Source organism: Euprymna scolopes, chromosome 18 (assembly GCF_053919585.1).
Source record: "Euprymna scolopes isolate OS-2025 chromosome 18, ASM5391958v1, whole genome shotgun sequence".
NCBI classification, from domain to species: domain Eukaryota; kingdom Metazoa; phylum Mollusca; class Cephalopoda; order Sepiida; family Sepiolidae; genus Euprymna; species Euprymna scolopes.
In genome coordinates this window covers 82,638,242-82,657,057 of record NC_136499.1, presented here as the reverse complement: position 1 = coordinate 82,657,057, position 18,816 = coordinate 82,638,242, and the positions used below count along the sequence as shown (strand labels likewise).

The window sequence follows — 18,816 nt, the reverse complement described above, 5'->3', positions numbered from 1 at the left end:
AACACCCACCACAGAAATTGGCTTAGCTTCCCTAACTACACTGACACAGCTGGTAGTGTCATCCATAACTTTGCTATATCCCATACCTTGACACAGACAGTAACATTCCCAACCTGTCTCCCAGATCGTCAGAACCAGCAAGCCTCACTTTTGGATCTATTTCTGACTACAGTTCCTGAGGATTGTGTAACAAATGCTCAGTGCCCACTCAGGAATGCTGATCATGCTGTGATAATGATACACATCACTCTAAACTCTCAACCTCAAGTTGAAGAGCCATTGCTCAAAACGACAAGGTACTACAATAAGGCTGACTGGGATGCCATTAGAGATCACATCAGAAACGCCCCATAGGGGAATATCTTTTCTCTTCCTGCAGAACAGTGCTCAAATGAGACTACTGAATGGGCCAAATCAACAATTGGAGCACATGTTCCTATACGGAAGTTCAGTAGCAAACCCCACTCTCCTCAACGGTTTATTTCTATATGCGCAGCTGTCATTGCTCAGAGGCAACATGCATACTGTAGATTTATCTAACATAAATCCAGTAGAATCAGACAAAAGTATAGAGAAGTTAGAAGTAATTGTAAGAAAAAAGTAGCAACAGCTAAGAGTGAATATACTGAAACCACCAGGAAACGCATTGACGTGCAGAAATTAAGAACTCAAAATTTCTGGAAAATCTACAATAGTGTAGTAAATAATGGGCAATCAACAATACCTCCACTATCCAACAATCATGAGGTGGTTCGCACAGCAACCAAGAAAGCTAACATGCTTCAAACTCTACCTTGGACCCAGCAAACCATTTCCTCCCTGACTTTCCTCTTCAGACAGAAACCACACTAGATGATCTGAAAATCACTCCTTCTCAAGTACATGATATCATAAAAAACCTAGACACCTCAAAAGCATGTGGACCTGATCTCATCCTGGTTGTGCTATTAAAAAAATGCTCCGCTGAGGTTGCTCCAGTTCTCTCTAAACTCTTTAACAAATGTTTTAACAAACCTTGCTTTCCTGACATCTGGAAAACTGCTTCTGTGCTACCAGTTTACCAAATCTCTGGCAAAAGAACTGACCCATTAAATCATTGCCCAATTAGCCCTCTCCCGCTTTTCGCCAAAATATTTGAGTCTTTAATTAATCAAGCTCTAGTCCACCACCTTACAGCTGCTAAACTTCTGTTTAACTATCAATATGGATTTAGGCGAGCCCGTTCTACTTCAGATATTCTAACTGTGATCTCTATATACCAAGCACTGGATAAGGCAGATAAGGGTAGGGTAGTAGACCTATATACATCTAAAGCTTTTGACAGTATATGGCACGATATTTTCTCATGAAAATAAAATCCTATGGTATTACTGGACGAATGCTTAACATAATCAAATCCTTCTTAAATGAGAGAATTCAGGTTGTCTTCGATGGGCGTACATCCAAACAATAAATGCGGGTGTACCTCAGGGATCGATCCTTGGTCCTTTATTATTTCTGATATTCATAAATGACTTACCTGATAAAATTATCTCTGACATGGGTATATTTGCCGACGACACCACATTCTATAGCAGGCACGTGAGTAAAACTAATGAGCACATATCTAAGGTAATGGCGGAAACCCTTCAGTCTGTAGTGAAATGGGGTAAAAAATGAATGATAACTTTCAAAGCTGCAAAGACAAAGCTCGTTTCCTTTAATAATTACATGAAACCTTACCAACCACCAATTGCTATGGCTAAAGATACATTACCTGAAAGTACTTCATTCAAACTCCCTGGCTTAACATTCGCAGGGAATATAAGTTGGAATAGATACATTGAGATCATTGCCAAGGTTACTGCGAAGTAGATGGGCTCCCTCTAAAATGCTAGAAAGTTACTTACGCCTGAAAGTATCCTGTACGTCTAAGAAGCCACCATTCGCCCATGTATGGAGCACTGCTGTCATATTTGGGCTGGTGCATCTGCTACTAGTCTCTCGGCCTGGACAGGGTTCAAAAGAGAGTCGCCAACCTCATAGATCCCAAACTGTCATCTAAGCTCAGCCCCTGTCCTATCAATGAAATGTTGCATCCCTCTGCTTGTTTAACAACTATTTTAATGGTGGATGCTCTGACGAACTACAAGGCTTTGTACCCCTCGATGAAAATACCCTCGACAAACCCGACAAGCAGCAAAGTCCCACCCCTACACAGTAGAGATCCCTAGATGTAAGAAAACCTTCTACTCTAATAGTTTCTTCCCCAGAATTACTAGACTTTGGAATTCTCTTCCGATTTCCTGCTTCCCCAACTGTACTGACATGCAGAAGTTCAAGTGCAATGAAAACAAACATCTTGCTGCTAAACTCCCTACATAACACCCCTGCAACTTAGGTCCCTGATAGTAGGCCCCTACATCAAAGTGGCAATGTGCCTTGTAAGTGTGAAAATGTAATTTTAAAAATGGTAAAACCAAACAGGAAAACCATGTAAAAAAATAAATTTATTGGACTTAAGGAGTCGGAGTCGGATAAAAAATTATGACTCCAATTCCGACTCCTAGTACTCTTAGAAATCTGACTCCGACTCCAGCTAAAACCTCTGACTCCGACTATGCAACTCTGTTTAAACTTTATACATACTATCTTGGAACCTGTGTAAATTAAATGCAGACTCTGTGGATAAAGAGACGGTATGATAACCCACAAAGTAAGTGAATTCAGCTAACTAGCCCCAAAAGATGGTTCTTTGATGGTTTATTGTTTTGTCTCTTTTTCATGGAGTCTGCGTTTGCTGTTTTATTCCATCTTGCCGATTCTTGCTTTGCTGTGGTTGGTTTTAATTGTGTAAATTTGTGTTTCTATTATTAGGGATTTATTTTATCTGTTTAGGTTTCCGCTTTGTAGTCATGTCCAAGTGTTTTCGTTAGTCTCATCTTTTGTCATCCTTATAAATCGTTCGTGTAGATGTTTCTCTCCCCATTTTTCTTTTCTCATCTTAGTCCATGTCTTTTCTTGTCTTAGTCCATGTCTTTTCTTTTTCAGTCTTGTTTGTTTTTTCAGTGTTTCTTGCTGCTGTAATTCTTGTGGTGGTCTGCATTATGTATTTTTCTAATTCATTTTTGTGTTATTTACAGTCCTCTCCCTCTTGCATTGTTCATAGTCCTGAGTTTCCTAGTCTTCCGGTCAAGATGCCTCAATTCTTCTTTGGTCTAACTTCTAAATGGTCTAGAGCATCTTACTAGTTACACTGCCTATATGTTTATACTATTTGTTAGGTTTCTAATATATAGTTTAGTTTTGAGGAGTTTTCTTGTTCTTCTGAGGTTTTCCTTTCTAATTTTCTCTTGCTTTGAATGGCGTCTGCTTCGAGAACTCTCAAATATTTGTAGCTATCATGTTCACCTAGTGCCCTCATCTCCGTTTGGTTGGATAGTGCAATACTTTTTGTTGCTTCCAGTTTCCCCCTTCTCAGGATCAGCAGTGCGTACTTTTCCATACCAAATTTCATTTAGATATCCTAGCTGATGATTCTGGTTGTGTTTATAAGCGTCTCTAGTTCTTTTTTTTTTTTTTTTTTTTTTTACAAACAGTTTTAGGTCATCAATGTTGGTTAATTCTTTGACCTGCAGTTTTCATTTTTGTTCTCCTCTCTTTTGCACTGTTAACGACAATTCTGTTATCCATCAGTGGTAAAAAAAAAAAAAAAAAAAAAAAAAAAAAAAAAAAAACAGAAAGAAATACATATTATTCGTATTTTTTTAAATTCTGGTTGTTAAATATTTTGTTTTTACTTATTACAAAAAAGTAAATACGGTTTTCAGTTTTTTTCCTTTACTGTCAACATTTTTTCTCTGTTCTATGGAAAAAAGATATTTGTTTGGAAAAAATATGGAATACTTCTGTCGACATATATATTTTTTCTCGTTTATGAAAAAGACACTCTTTTTATTTAAAATTATATGCAGTTGCCTAGCATCAATTTTTGCCGCCCAGGGCATATAATTACCTGTTTTGCCCCCCCCCCTGCTGGCATATAATTACATGGCTTGCCCCCTCTTGCTGGCATATGATTACCTATTTTGCTGCGACTCTCCCACTGCTGGCATATGACAACCTGTTAAAACTTTCAAAATTCCAAAAAGACTTCAAAATATTTATTTTCATTGCCTTCAGATTAATGTTTACACAAATACTCCTTTTTTAATTTTAATTAAATTTAACAATTTCTTTTAAATAATTTAACAATTTCTTTTAAATAATTTAACAATTTCTTTTAAATAATTTAACAATTTCTTTTCAATAATTTAACAATTTCTTTTCAATAATTTAACAATTTCTTTTCAATAATTTAACAATTTCTTTTAAATAATTTGAATAATAATAAGTATGTAAACATTAATCTGAAAGAAATTATTTAAACGTTAATATAAAACAAAAGAAACCATTTTTTTTTCCAAACAAAAACGTACAATTCAAAAATGTTAAATTAAATTAATTGGTTACACAAACAAATATAATAATAAATTTAAATGAAAACATTTGGAAACCTGAAAATGCTATGGAATGATAAAATCATTTTTATTTTATTTTTGTTGTTAAAGTTCGAATTTTCGCTAAAAAACATGGCTGTATCAAAGAGAGGAGAGTCCGATGTAGATTTCTTTCCTTTTTCTTCATTAAGAGGTCAAGTCTCTTGAGGAGAACAAAAAAAAACGTCTTGTATCGGCGGTTTTTGAAACCCTTGTGTGTGTTTGAACATGTTTTTCCTCACATACACACACCCACATGTACGCACGCACATACGCACACCACACACGCAAGTATATACACATCCACGTACACACACATGCACGCTAAAGCGCGTGCAAACATACACACATTGGTGACGTCACTTCCTTTTAAGTGAAATCCAGACATGCGCGGTCAGAACACTGACCCCGGTATAAAAGTCAACAACAACGTTCAACTTCTTCTTTCTTCCCTTTTTGCCTTGGTTCATCAACCAGACAAGTTTGCGTCCACAGCTTGTGGCCTGAAAACACTTCCACGTGGCCGACTGCTACCATGCACGCGCGACTTTACTGAGGTCAACCCTCTCTCTCTTTCTTTTTCTACATGCTTGCTGGACTGCCATTTCTCTTTCCCCTACTTTATTCCTCTTTTTCCACGCGCGTAGTCGTCAACGACTGAACTGAACACGTGTTCCACCTAAACCATTTATTTTCTTTTGAAAACCCACATGTACGCACGCACATACGCACACCACACACGCAAGTATATACACATCCACGTACACACACATGCACGCTAAAGCGCGTGCAAACATACACACATTCTGTTGAAAATAAATGACATGTTTATTTTATTCAGCAATTGAGTTTTTTTCCTTCCTTCCATTCATTTCATTATTTTCTTTTTGTAGCGAGTTAGGATTATTTTATCCTGGTCCGCAACATGATTGGTTTAAGCGCAAAATTTAAGAAATGGGAAGTCACACATTTTAGAAAACATTTTTTTTATAAATTTAAATGAGAATATTTGAAATTTGAATTTATAAATTTAAATGAGAACATTTGGAAATATGAAACGTTTAAGAGATGATAAAATCATTTTTATTTACTTTATTGTTATTTCCGAATTTTCACAAAAAACATGGCTGTATCAAGGAGAGGATAGTCCGATGTAGTTTTCTTTTCTTTTTCTTCATAATTTTATTAACAGGTCGAGCCTCCCGAAAAGAAAAAAAACGTCTTGTATCCGTGCTTTTTGAAATCCTTGTGTATAATCGCTTGGTTTAAGCGCGAAATTTAAGAAATTTTTTGTTGTTAATAATGTTTCAATCCTTTTAAAAAGAGTTTTAATTTTTTTTTAAATAGATGTATTTATAAATTTATTTTTTGTGAGACAACTATCGCAAGGCATCAAGTGGGTTGAAAATTTACAAATATACTTTTCGCGTTTTATTCGGCAAAGTTATCAATAACTCTATCAAAATTCACTCTATCGACAAGTTCCCTCTCTATGGAGAGGATTGCCAAGTCTGTAAGCTTTGTCTGGCTCATTTTTAATCAAAAGTAGTTTTTTATGAGTTTCAGTTCGAGAAAGAGCACTCACAGCTGCCAATGCTAAAAGCTCGGCGGGTAAGGAAAATGTGCAGCAAGATCACAATATTAGGGAAGGTGGTATCTCTGTATAAAGTTACAAAAATTCAAGAGGTCCATTGATTTTGTCTTCTCCAATTTTTTTACAACCTTTTCGGTATAAAATTTCAATATTTTGTTAGCTTTTATCTATTTTTATTTATTTTTTCTATTTTCTATTTTTATACTCATAAAATGCCGCCCTCGGTATGTGCCGCTCGTAAAATAGGGACACGTTTTTCCGATTCCAATACCTCCAAAAGTTCTGATTTTTAAAAAACTCTTCGGTATAAAATTTAAGATATTTTGTTAGCTTTTATTTATTTTTTCTATTTTTACCCTCTCAAAATGCTGCCCCCCTGACATGGATCGCTTGTAAAATAAGGACACATGTTTCTGATTCCAATACCTCCAAAATTCCGATATCATAAAAAAAATCTTTTCGGTAAAACATTTAAGATATTTTGTTAGCTTTTATTTATTTTCATTTATTTTTTCTATTTTCTATTTTCATCCCTCTCAAAATGACGCCCCCACCCCCCGGTCATGGGCCGCTCGTAAAATAGGGACACATTTTTCTGATGCCGATGCCTCCAAAAGTTGTGATTTTTTACAACCTTTTCGGTTAAAAAATTCCAATTTTTTGTTAGCTTTTATTTATTTTATTTTTTTCTATTTTCTCTTTTTAATCTCTCTGTGTGCCGCTCATAAAATAGGGACACATTTTTCCGATTCCGATATCTCTAAAACTTCCGATGTTTTACAACATTTCGGCATAAAATTTCAGATTTTTTGTTAGCTTTTATTTATTTATGTTTTTTTTTTTTTACCCTCTCAAAATGCCGCCCGACCGACTGTATGCCTAACGTTTGTTTGCAAAGTTATTAAAGGAAATGAATTACTGTTCTCTTTTCTCCCAGTTGTTCTAAAAATAATAAAACCTGGTTAATCTGAACACGGCTTTGTTAAATTTCCGTAATTTCTGTATTTTACCCATCATACAAGAATGGATGCCTTACAAAGTACATTGGAACAATTATTAAAACTGAAAATTAAACGACAACAATTATTTGAACACCAAAAACGCTCAGATGAACAACAACAACAACAACAACTAATGAGGCTAGAGTCCCAGCAGTATGAAAATCAACAGCAAATGAAAGAGCTGCTGACTCAAGTCCTAACAATAATACATCCACCGAATACCGCATTTTCACAAGACTCAATATAGAATGCGATTGATTGAGAAAAAGAGAATTCATTTTCAGCTTATTATCGAAGATATGGGGATTTCTTTAGTATCGACTGTGGGGAAAATGGCTTACCGTACAAACGTCCTCGTGTCTGTCTGTCCTGTGAGTCGCACGCGTCGAGAAAGAAAGAAAGAAAGAAAGAGTCCATCATGGCGGCCGTGACGTTTTGTAGTGAACGAAGTCTCGCGAGATCAAAAAACAGGTCACTTGTCGGTGGGAAAAAAAGGAGAAATCATTTGACGTTTGAGAAGCGACAAAATCAGTTGGAAGAATTTGTGTGAGCAGTGATTTTTGCCTGTTGATTGACAGCAAGCTATTTCAGCCCATTTTTTTGCAATGGATAAGTTTGATCTGAGATTGATACCAGAGTTCAACGACTCCTCCGCCGGATCCTCGGTAGTTGAGTGGTGGGAAAAAGCTGAGCTTGTCTGCTGGCTTTGCAATATAAAGGATCCCACGCTTGTCATCCCATTGAGGCTGACTAAGGGGGCATACTCCGTTTATCAACAGCTCGGGGATGAACCAACTCTGGAGGAGGTTAAGGCGGAACTATACGCAGCCTTTGCCACAGACCCTTTTATTGCCTGGAGGCAGTTCACCGAATGGCGGATTGGGTTGAATAAGATGGTGGACGTCTACCTGGTGGATTTAAAGAGATTAGCTGCGCCGTTTGGTGGAGTGACTGAACGCATATTAAGTTGTGCCTTTCTTACAGGACTCCCGGATGACACCAGCCGACTGCTATGAGCATCATCAAGGCTTAGCATGATTGGGCTTCGGGAATTGTTGGCTAGAGCCCGCAATATTTTAAAAGAAAAAGATGCGAAGCCAGTGCTAGAAGCCGCAGAAGCATCTACTCTATTAGAAGATGGCGTAAGCTGTTATAAATGTAGCAGGCCAAACCACTTTTCTAGGGACTGCCGACGCTGAAGCAGTGTAAAAGACACGTCTGCTCTGGAAACGTCAAGACCTATGTGTTGCTACCGGTGCAGCAAGCTAGATCATGTAGCAAGGAGTTGTCCGGGAAACGGACAAGGGGAGTAAACTATAGCACTAGTATTCTCCCCAGATCATTAACAAATAGGGCACTACCTGCAGTGAGAATGCGCGTGAACGGGCATGAACGCTTTGCGCTCGTAGACAGAGGGTGCATGCAGACTCTCATGCACAAGGCATGTTGTGATGCATGGGACAAGAAGAGGATTCCAGTACTGACAGTCGGTGGGGGCACGCTAGCCTCTTGTGAAGTTAGTGTCATTCGTACATGTGTCGGCGATGGGCCTACAATAACTGTATGAGCCCTGGTTGTGAGCGGGGACCTTCTTGGTTAGGACCTGCTGTTAGGAATGGACGTTATCAAAGAATTGGGTGGTGTCTATATTTTGCTAAGTTGGTTGAACCAGGAGTGCAAAGGGCAGATGTCATGGAAGTGCTCAAAAACAGTGAGCAGTTTAGGAAGTTTACCTCGTGGAAATGGGATCATTGAACGGAATCATCGAACCATCAAAACAATCACGACTAGATCAGGCTGCACAGTGTTTGAGGCAGTTTATTTGTACAATGTAACCCCGAAAGATTATGTTTCGCCCTCTACAGCGCCGGCTGATACAATGCATAGGTATCACATCAGGGTGAAGGGCATAGAGACGAACCCGCTGCCTGAACTGGAAGTAGCCGGAGAGAGAGTGAGGAAAGGGAATGTTGTGTGGATCAAAAACCCACGAGGCAAGTGCACGACAAGGTATGGAGTCGGGCGAGTCACTGAAATAATCAGCCCACAAGCAGTGCGGGTCAACGGCGTGCCCCATCATGTTAAAGACATACGCAACCATCAGTAGACTACATGAGCGAAGCAGAGTCAGAATCTAGCGAGGCATCACTCTGGATGGCAGCACCACCATCAGACAGTGACTCTGAGATTAGTAGCTTCCCAGAAGACATAGAGAGTAGCAGCCTCCCAGAAGAGACAGAGATACTCGACCCTCAGACCCCAGACGAAAGCACAGGTGAAGATGATGCGTGTGTTGTCCCCCCTCGAAGAAGCACCCGGCAAAGATGATCACAACCCCCTTGCCATCTCTGTGATCATGAGATCAAGGGGGAGTGTGAGGAAAATGGCTAACCGTACAAACATCCTCGTGTCTGTCTGTCCTGTGAGTCACACGTATCGAGAAAGAAAGAAAGAAAGAGTCCATCATGGCGGCCGTGACGTTTTGTAGTGAACGAAGTCTCGCGAGATCACGTGCGCCTGCCTTATGAAAACAGGTCACTCGTTGGTGGGAAAAAAAGGAGAAATCATTTGACGTTTGAGAAGCGGCAAAATCAGTTGGAAGAATTTGTGTGAGCAGTGATTTTTGCCTGTTGATTAACTGCATTGACTGCAAACAATAGTCGGATCAGAAAAAGTTTGTTTGTTATTACGAAAACTAGAGACGGTTGAGCACAAGTTTGTAGATTTTATTTTGCCACGTAAAACTTCCGTTATTCTTCACCATTGTAGAAATAAAATTAAAACTAAACCGAAAATAATGAAGGGTTACGAAAATATGCAACTATAAGATTTCATGATAAAGAAATAAAAATGCAACTCTTTCGATAGTGAATATAAATACCTGGAAAAAATGAAATAGACTCACAATGCTCAGAACATGCAAAACAGCAAAAGCTGTTAATGGTACACAAATTAACTTTGAAGGTGAATTTTTACCTAACGTTACATTATTGGGAAAAACAAAAACTTAAAAACCTATGTGGTGTGGTGTTTCTCACTGAGAACGCAAACGCCGAGTTTGTTTTAAGACTTTATTCAGCCGAGAGCCGACCATAAGTATCTACATGCTGTCTCTTTCTGCCCCGCCCATTTTCCGGTGTTCCCCCTGTTATTGTCCCCTGTGTACCTACGTACATTACATCTCCCCCCCAAAAAGAAAGGTCCATTTATCATGGAAAAAGGTCAGGGTAGACTGCCCTTGTGACCCTTTTGTGGTCGAGGATTATTCTGCCTCAGTATGTGACCATTGAAATCCCCCCCCTTTTTTTTTTTTAAGTTAAGAAAAAAATAAAAGGTAATTGTTCAATCTTTAGTCAATCCAGACTAAAACGATTCGGTGGTCTTATTGTACGGCCCGATCGTCGTGGCAGGGCTAGTGGGGTATGCTCACTCACTTCTCTATCTGGCTGCTCATAATCGGGCGAATTCTCATGTGTCAATGGAGTCTGTGGATGTGTGTTATTTTCTGTTGCCATATCTGGAGGCATGTTTAGTTCCGTGAAAATGCATTCTGGATTGTTTTCACTTGGGGATTGAGGTGCTGGCTCGGTGATACAGTGGCGAGACCTGATGTGATCCTGATGACGACGAACCAACCGGCCATCCTGCAATCTGATTAGAAAGGATAAAGGAGATACTCTTTCCAGAATGTGACCAGCCAACCACATGGATCCGGAACCAAAGTTCTGTGCAAATACTGCTTGGTCTTCATCAAATGAACGCATCTGGGCAGATTTGTCATGGTGAAACTTTTGACATTCTTGGTTGTTATATACAACACTTGAGGTGACAGGCTTCATACGATCCAGATTGGTGCGCAATCTTCGCTTCATCAACAACTCTGCCGGGGTAGATCCCGTTGTTGTGTGAGGCGTTGTCCAGTATGTCAGCAGAAAACGGGATATCTTTGTTTCCAGAGTTCCTCCCGACATTTTTTAATACCGTTTTTAACCAGCCCAACTGAGCGTTCGGCTAGACCATTTGATGCCTGATGATGTGGACTGACAAATTTGTGTCTGATACCATTCCGTTTCATGAACTCTGCAAATTCTGAACTGGTGAAGCATGGGCCATTATCACTGACAACAATGTGCGGGAGACCATGAGTAGCAAAACAGCGCCTCAACCTTTCAATTGTAGTGGCTGAAGTAGCTGCACTTGTGGTATAGACATCAACCCATTTTGAGTGGGCATCCGTAATGACAAGCAGGTATTGGCCATTGTAATCGGCATAATCAACGTGAACCTGCTGCCAAGGTTCAGCTGGCCATTCCCAGGTGTGTAGTGGTGCCTTAGCAGGTAGGCTTCTGGAGCACTGACAAGGGTAACAGTTGTTCACCTTTTTTTTCGATGTCAGCATCTATCCCAGGCCACCATACATAGGTCCGGGCGAGGGCCTTCATCTTGACTATGCCAGGTTGGCATTGGTGAAGCTCGTCCAACATTCTCTGCCTGAGATGGTGGGGAATTACCACTCGTGAACCCCACAGCAGGCACCCCCTTTACACGCTTAGTTCGTTTTTACGAGCATGAAATGGTAAATATGGAGCATCATGTGGGAGATTGCACCCTCCATGTTGTAGCTTGAACAACCTTAGAGAGGATGGGGTCTTTGCGTGTATGAGCACAAATGTCAGTCGAGTCAACGGTGGAATTGTCCAGATGATCCATGAGATGTATAATGCAGCCTGGTGTTGGGACATCTAACGCTTCCTGCAGGGGGAGACGACTCATTGCGTCGGCAGTGACGATGTGTGAACCAGGCCTATATTCTATCGTGTAATCGTAAGCACTCATCAACAGTGACCAACGTATTATTCTTGGTGGCAGGGTGTCCAATGTTGGCTTTGTTGGGCTAAAGAGGCTGATAAGTGGCTTATGATCCGTAATGATACAGAATGCACATCCAAATAAGTAGTGATGAAACTTTTTAACCCCAAAGATAATACTCAGTCCCTCCTTGTCCAACTGACTATAATTTTTCTCAGCCAGTGACATTGTTCTCGAAGCAAAAGCAACAGGTTTCTCTGAACCGTCGGCAAAGATGTGCGACAAAACAGCTCCGAAACCATATTGACTGGCGTCACAGGTCAGTACCAGTTCCTTCTTCGGGTCATAGTGAACCAGGACATTTGTGGTCTGCAATGCGTCTTTGGCTCGCTGAAAAGCTGTTAATTGGGGGGGGGCCCACGTCCAAGAGACACCTTTCCGCAGTAGATAATAGAGGGGGCCCAACTTATCTGCGACGTTGGGGACGTACCTAGCGTAGAACTGGAATAAGCCCAAGAAAGCCTTAAGTTCGGTCACATTGCGTGGGGCTGGTGCATCCCGGATGGCACGGATCTTTTCTGCTGAAGGGTGAAGGCCTTCAGAGTCAATCCAATGACCTAAGTAGGTTACGGAGGGTGCCATGAACTTGCCCTTGTCCAGACGAATGTGGAGACCAGATTCTGAGAGTTTCCCTAACACTCGGTCAAGAGTGCTCAAGTGTTCCGCGTCTGATGATCCTGTAATTAGTATGTCGTCCTGATAGCATACGACATGTGGTTCATTTACCAATAAATTGTCCATACAGCATTGACAGATACCAGGAGCTGATTTTAGTCCAAAAGTGAGGCGGTTAAACCAGTAGAGACCCTGTGGTGTATTGATTGTAAGGTACTGCTTTGAGTTTTCCTCTAACGGAACCTGCAGGAATGCTGATCTCAAGTCAAGCTTGGTGAATTTCTTTCCCTGCACCAATTTTGCATACAAATCATCAATCCTGGGGATAGGGTACTGGTCGAGATTTGAACATTTGTTTATTGTAGTTTTATAATCTCCACACAACCATACTGTTTGGTCAGTTTTGACAACTGCTACTATAGGGGCAGCCGATTCTGAGTATTGTACTGGTTCGATAATACCCAGAGACTCTAGTCGATCCAGCTCCTTGTCAACCTTTTCACGCAATGCAAAGGGCATGTGTCGAGCCTTGCAGAATATGGGCTTTGTTTTCGGGTCAACACTGTTTTGCTGTGAAACCCTTCAGTGTGCCCAATTCATCCTTGAAAACATTGGGGTATTTTGCAATAATGTCTTCAATTGCAGGTGTAGCATTTACTGCTTTCAGCTGATGGATGCGTTTCCAGCTGAGTTGTACTACTCGTAACCAGTTTCTACCAAGAAGTGCAGGGCCAGAACCAGGAACAATCACTAATGGCAGACGAAACTGTCGGTCAGCATAGTCTACCGACACTTGACACGTACCACACGGCGTGATACTTTCTCCCATGTAGGTTGCTAGTTTCTGTGACATAGGCTTAAGTACTGGCTTATCAGGTTCACACCATAGTTTTTCAAATGCATTGCGGCTGATTAATGAAACAGCAGCTCCAGTGTCGATCTCCATCTCGACATTGCGACCATTTATGCCCACCAACACCATCAGGGGCTCGGTTTTGCTATTTGTTGGCAGGTTAAACAGCCTATGCACCGAGGCGCAGTCGCTGCCTGTATCTTCGTCTACTGGTTCTTCACTGGTGACCTTGTGGGTTTTACGATTTCCAGCTCTGTCGTTGTACTTCCGGGTCAAATAGGCTGGCGAAATGTGACCGGTTTTGTGACAAAAATTACACGTTGCCTCTTTGAAACGACAGGAGTCGGGGTAATGTTTTCCGTTACATCGGAAACATGGTCTTTGTTTTTGTCTCCGTAGTGGAGTAGGCCGTTCAACCTGGTTGACTTCCGTCTGTATTGTAAAATTGGACGTTGAACAGGCTGCCATGTCACTAACATTCCTGTCTGCACTTTCCATGGCAAGAGCTATCTGTCGGGCATAAGGAAATGTTAGTTTCCTCTTGGAAAGCAGTCGCCGACGGATTCGGTCATCCATCAATCCAACGACGAGCAAATCTCTCAACATCTCTTCTATCGTATTTCCAAACTCAAAAAACTTTGTAATTTTTTTTAAATGAGCAATAAAATCCGAAATGGACTGACCTGGTTGTTGGCGGCACATGTAAAAGTTGAATCACTCAACAATTACGGACGGTGTTGGGTTGCAGTGCTCTTTTAATGAGAGCGAGAGTTCCTCATAACTTTTGTCTCTTAAGCTGTGCGGCGTAACGAGATCCTTCAGCAGAGAAAATGTTTCACCACCACAAACAGAAAGAAGGACGGCCTTTTTCTTTCCTGGATCTTGTATTCCGTTAGCTTTGAAACAATACTCCAAACTTTCTGAGTATGTGTCCCAATCACCTCCACTCGGCGAGAATTCGTCGATTTTACCATAAGACGTCATGTTTTTAAAATGCGTGTGTGCAGGTAGAAATATGTCGCTATTTAATTTCTATTAAACGCGATGTTTTTCGGAGAAAAAGTTTAAATAACTTTCCCCATTATGAGAAATGATCTCATCCTCGTCGCCATGTGGTGTTTCTCACTGAGAACGCAAACGCCGAGTTTGTTTTAAGACTTTATTCAGCCGAGAGCCGACCGCAAGTATCTACATGCTGTCTCTTTCTGCCCCACCCGTTTTCCGGTGTTCCCCCGTTATCGTCCCCTGTGTACCTACGTACATTACATGTGCTAAGGAATATTACTAATCTGCTCAGGTCAGACTGGGTGCACGAATTTAATTCATGGGACCTGTCAATATTTACAGAATAGCAAAATTAATGCCAGCTGAAACCGAAACGTTAATAACGAATTTAAAAAATGAATTTACGGAAATGTTCGCACTGGGCCCGGAAACATGTACAAAAATCGCCGCAGAACTAAGGCTAAAGCAAAATGTATGTAGTGAAAAACGAAGAGCTGAATACCTTTGTAAAGGTTTTATTCACAAAAAAAAGCAAGTCACAAATAGCGTTAATTACGCAGCATTTATAGTTAACGGAAGAGTTCATTCAAGGGATGAGGGGTTAGGGATATTACACTTTCCCCTTCAAGTTATGTTTTTCGTTGTTATTTTATTTATTTATTTTTTTTCTTTAACTTTTTTTTTTTTTTTTGCCTATAATTTAAAATTTTTTTTTTTTTTTGTGCCTTACTTAGTAATGAAGTCCTTGTATTTCTCAGGAAATTTCAGTATTCTGCCAGATCTACGCAGCGCCAGCGGCTCGGTTGGCATTTCGCTCTCAACTGGTTCCCCACAAGTGTTTTCTTCTATATGTTCAGGATATTGTATACATTCGTTTTCACTTCCTGGCTTACTCACAGGTGGCATGCAACCATTATCTAACGTGTTGTCTCCATTAATTGTGTTGGGAGCCAAATCTCTGACGTTGACGGTAGTTTCGATGTCTGAAGGTAGTCGTACTTGGGCATAATGAGGGTTGATCTCCAGTAACGTCGCAGGTGTAACCGGGGGGGTCATTTTTACTCGACCTAATATGATCTCTGACGTATACTTGGCCTGGTTTTGCCCACAGGGGAATAGAAGTACCAGAAGTGGATTTACGGCTGTAAGTCTATCATGAGGGGTCGCATTCGTAGCTGTGCAGAGCAATGGTCGAATAGAATGTAGAGCATCAGGTAGAATATTTTCCCGACAGGATAGTCTCATTTTACGAGAATGTAAGGTTACTTGTATGGCCTTCCATAGTGTGCCGTTTAGTTTCTCAATTTGACCATTGCCTTCCGGATGATATCTACTCGTTTTCGAAGTCGCAATGCCTTTCCCATGTAAGTAATTGGTCGTTTCTTCCGACAGAAAATCAGTCGCTCTATCTGTGTGAATCATATCGGGCATACCAAATATCGCAAATAGTTGATTCAGGCATTGTGTTATCGTTGAGCTTGTCATATCTTTACACGGAAATGCAAAAGGAAAACGCGAGTATTTGTCGATTATCGTAAGTAGGTATTTGTTACCATGTGTGGACGTAGGCAGTGGTCCCTTGAAATCCATGTTTAATCGCTAAAATGGTACTATTGCTTTTATGAGAGTTCCCTTGTTACCGGTGAAGAATTTGGGTTTTAAATACTGGCAAGACGAGCACGAATTAGTTACTCCTTTTATTTGATCGAGGGAGAAAGGAAAGTTTCTTTCTTTGCAAAAATAGAAGAGTCGGGTAATGCCTGGATGGCATAATGTACAGTGTAGGTCCCGAAGATCTTGTAAGGAATAAGTGAGAGCAGATATTCGGGAAAACGTATCAGCGACAATATTTTCTCTACCAGGACGGTAGACAATGCTAAACTTAAATTGTGACAGTTCAATGCGCCAACGGCATATTTTGTCATTTTTTTATTTTTGATTTCCTGGTATTATCAAACATGAAGCTAATACTTTTTTGGTCCGTAATTACAGTAAAGTGTTTACCAAGGAGAAAATGTCGCCACTTACGTAGTGCTTCAACAATAGCAGCTGCTTCTTTTCCTACCGCGTGATGTTTCGTTTCACTAGGGCTTTGTGTTCTGGAATAGAATGCAACCGGACGATTCTCTTGATTAAGGGTAGCTGCAATACAGTTGTTACTAGCATCTGTTTCTACTATAAATTCTTTTTCTGGATCAACCGTTACCAGCATAGCATCTTTCAAGTCGTTTTTCAGTCTTATAAAAGAGTCCAACGCCACAGAAGATAACGGGAATTCTCTATTGTGGTTTAGTGCTAATATTTTCTCTGAAAAATTCTGGATAAATTTGCTGTAGTAGGAGAACATCCCAATAATCCGTCTTTGTGATTTTAGATTTAGAGGAGGTGGCATCTCAAGTAGAGGTTTAAGACGTTCGTAGTCGGGTGATATCTGGTTGTTTTTGATAGTGTACCCAAGTAATGTTATCGTTGAGACTGAAACGATGCTTTTTTTTTTATTAAGCGTGATGTTGTACTGTTTAGCAACCTCATAAAATCTTTGAAGATTATAGTCATGGTCTTTTTGGGGTTTTTCCACAGATAGTAACATTATCCACATAGACAAAAGTATCTACTAATTGCTCTTTGCTGACAATGCCGTCAATGGTCCTTTGGAAGGCGCTTACTCCATTAGTAACCCCGAACGGCAGGCGAGTAAACTGGTATAATTTACCATTCGCCTCGAATGCTGTAAATTTACGATCCTCCTTACTGATGGGGATTTGATGGTATGCTGATTTAAGCGTAGTGAAAACATTATACCTGGCTATTTCCTCGACAATATTTGATATACTTGGTATCGGATAAGCGTCTAATTCAGTAAATCTGTTGATTGTGTCGCTATAATCAATCACCATTCTTTTTTTTCGGTTTTCATTCGATGTTACTAGAACTTGCGCTCACCAAGGTGAAATTGAGGGTTCTATAACTGTAGTGAAGTAGAAAAAAAAAGAAATTAAAAAAATATATATAAGACACAGCTGTTTCTTCCAAAAGGTCGAGCTCTTCAACGTCCAAAAAGAATTCGCCGTCACAAAAAAGAATTCGCCGTCACTTCTTCCAACCTTCGTTTCACTTCTCTGCGCTCTTCACACCTGCTTAAAAAAAGTACCGTTTATATGCTGCCCATTTCTCCACTTATGCAAATTGACTATCAACCAGAGCCATCTAGTTTTCCATTTCTCCAAACAGCCAATTTGCAAAGGGGGACAACTCAAACCACACAGAGCCATCTAGTTTTCCATTTCTCCAAACAGCCAATTTGCAAAGGAGGACAACTCAAACCACACGCCCCCTTGATCTACACGATCATCACATGTCAACCCATCACGTAGTCGTTCAACCAACATGGCGGCCATCTCTCTCGCTGCAATCTCCGCGGAGCCTCTTCGTGAACGTCGCTACTTGGCTCGACGTCGCTGTCTTCCTCTGATGACACCACTACCGGCCGCACATCAAGGATGTGTCGAGGGATGCCGTCGATATATACATTGTTCGGGACTGGACACTTGTCACAATGCCCCTCCCCCAGCGTGTGGTACAGCGAGCATCAGGCGGTTTGATCCACACTTCCTCTCCCACTCGCACAGTCGCTCGCTTCTCGCCTTCCTCCGCGGGTACCTGTGCAGTTCGGGGATGCCGCCACTTGTACTTGAAGACTGCCCTCTGCGGCACTGACTCCACTTTTTGCCCTTACTTTGGAGCCATATTATACCAGAAGACAGCTTCTGGCAGCGAAATCTGGCCCCTTTCAGCTATAGACTTAATGGTCCTGTGATGCCGCTCCACAATTCTGTTTCCGTCTGGTCTATATGCAGCCCTGAAATAGCGCCGCACTCCCCACTTATCCAACACATTCTTCATGGCAGCTGAGCGAAAGGCAGTTCCATTGTCCATTAGCACTTCCGTCACTGGACCCCTCTCCAAAAACACCTCTTCCAAGACCTTTGCAATTTCACCTGCATTTTCCGCCTTGATTTCCCTCCAAATGGCTACTCTTCCTGGTCCACAGTCGACCATTGACAGATACGGCCTCTGTCGATAGTGTGTTACGTCTATCGCCAACCTGCTCCAGTTCTCTGCCACCTGAACCTCACCAGCTTCGTGTCTACTCGGTGCAGGGTCGATTGATTGACACCGGCTGCATCTCTCAACCACTGTCCTAACTGCCTCCTTTGTGATTCTGGGGTCCACCTTCCTGGCCAAGAACAAGGTTCTATCCACTCCAAAATGGTGCATGTCATGCAAATCCTTCAGAGTGTCTTCATTCAAACAACATATTGCAACAGCCGCCTCATTCGGCGCCTTTAGCCAGGTCTTCCA

The 18,816-nt window shown here is 41.0% G+C and overlaps 1 protein-coding gene across 5 annotated transcripts in view; it reads left to right on the top strand.

The window, feature by feature from the left end:
* LOC145297671 (A disintegrin and metalloproteinase with thrombospondin motifs 3-like) overlaps positions 1–18,816 on the top strand; it is a 1,581,225-nt gene that overhangs the window by 1,007,369 nt on the left and 555,040 nt on the right. The gene's annotated exons all lie outside the window — the stretch shown is intronic.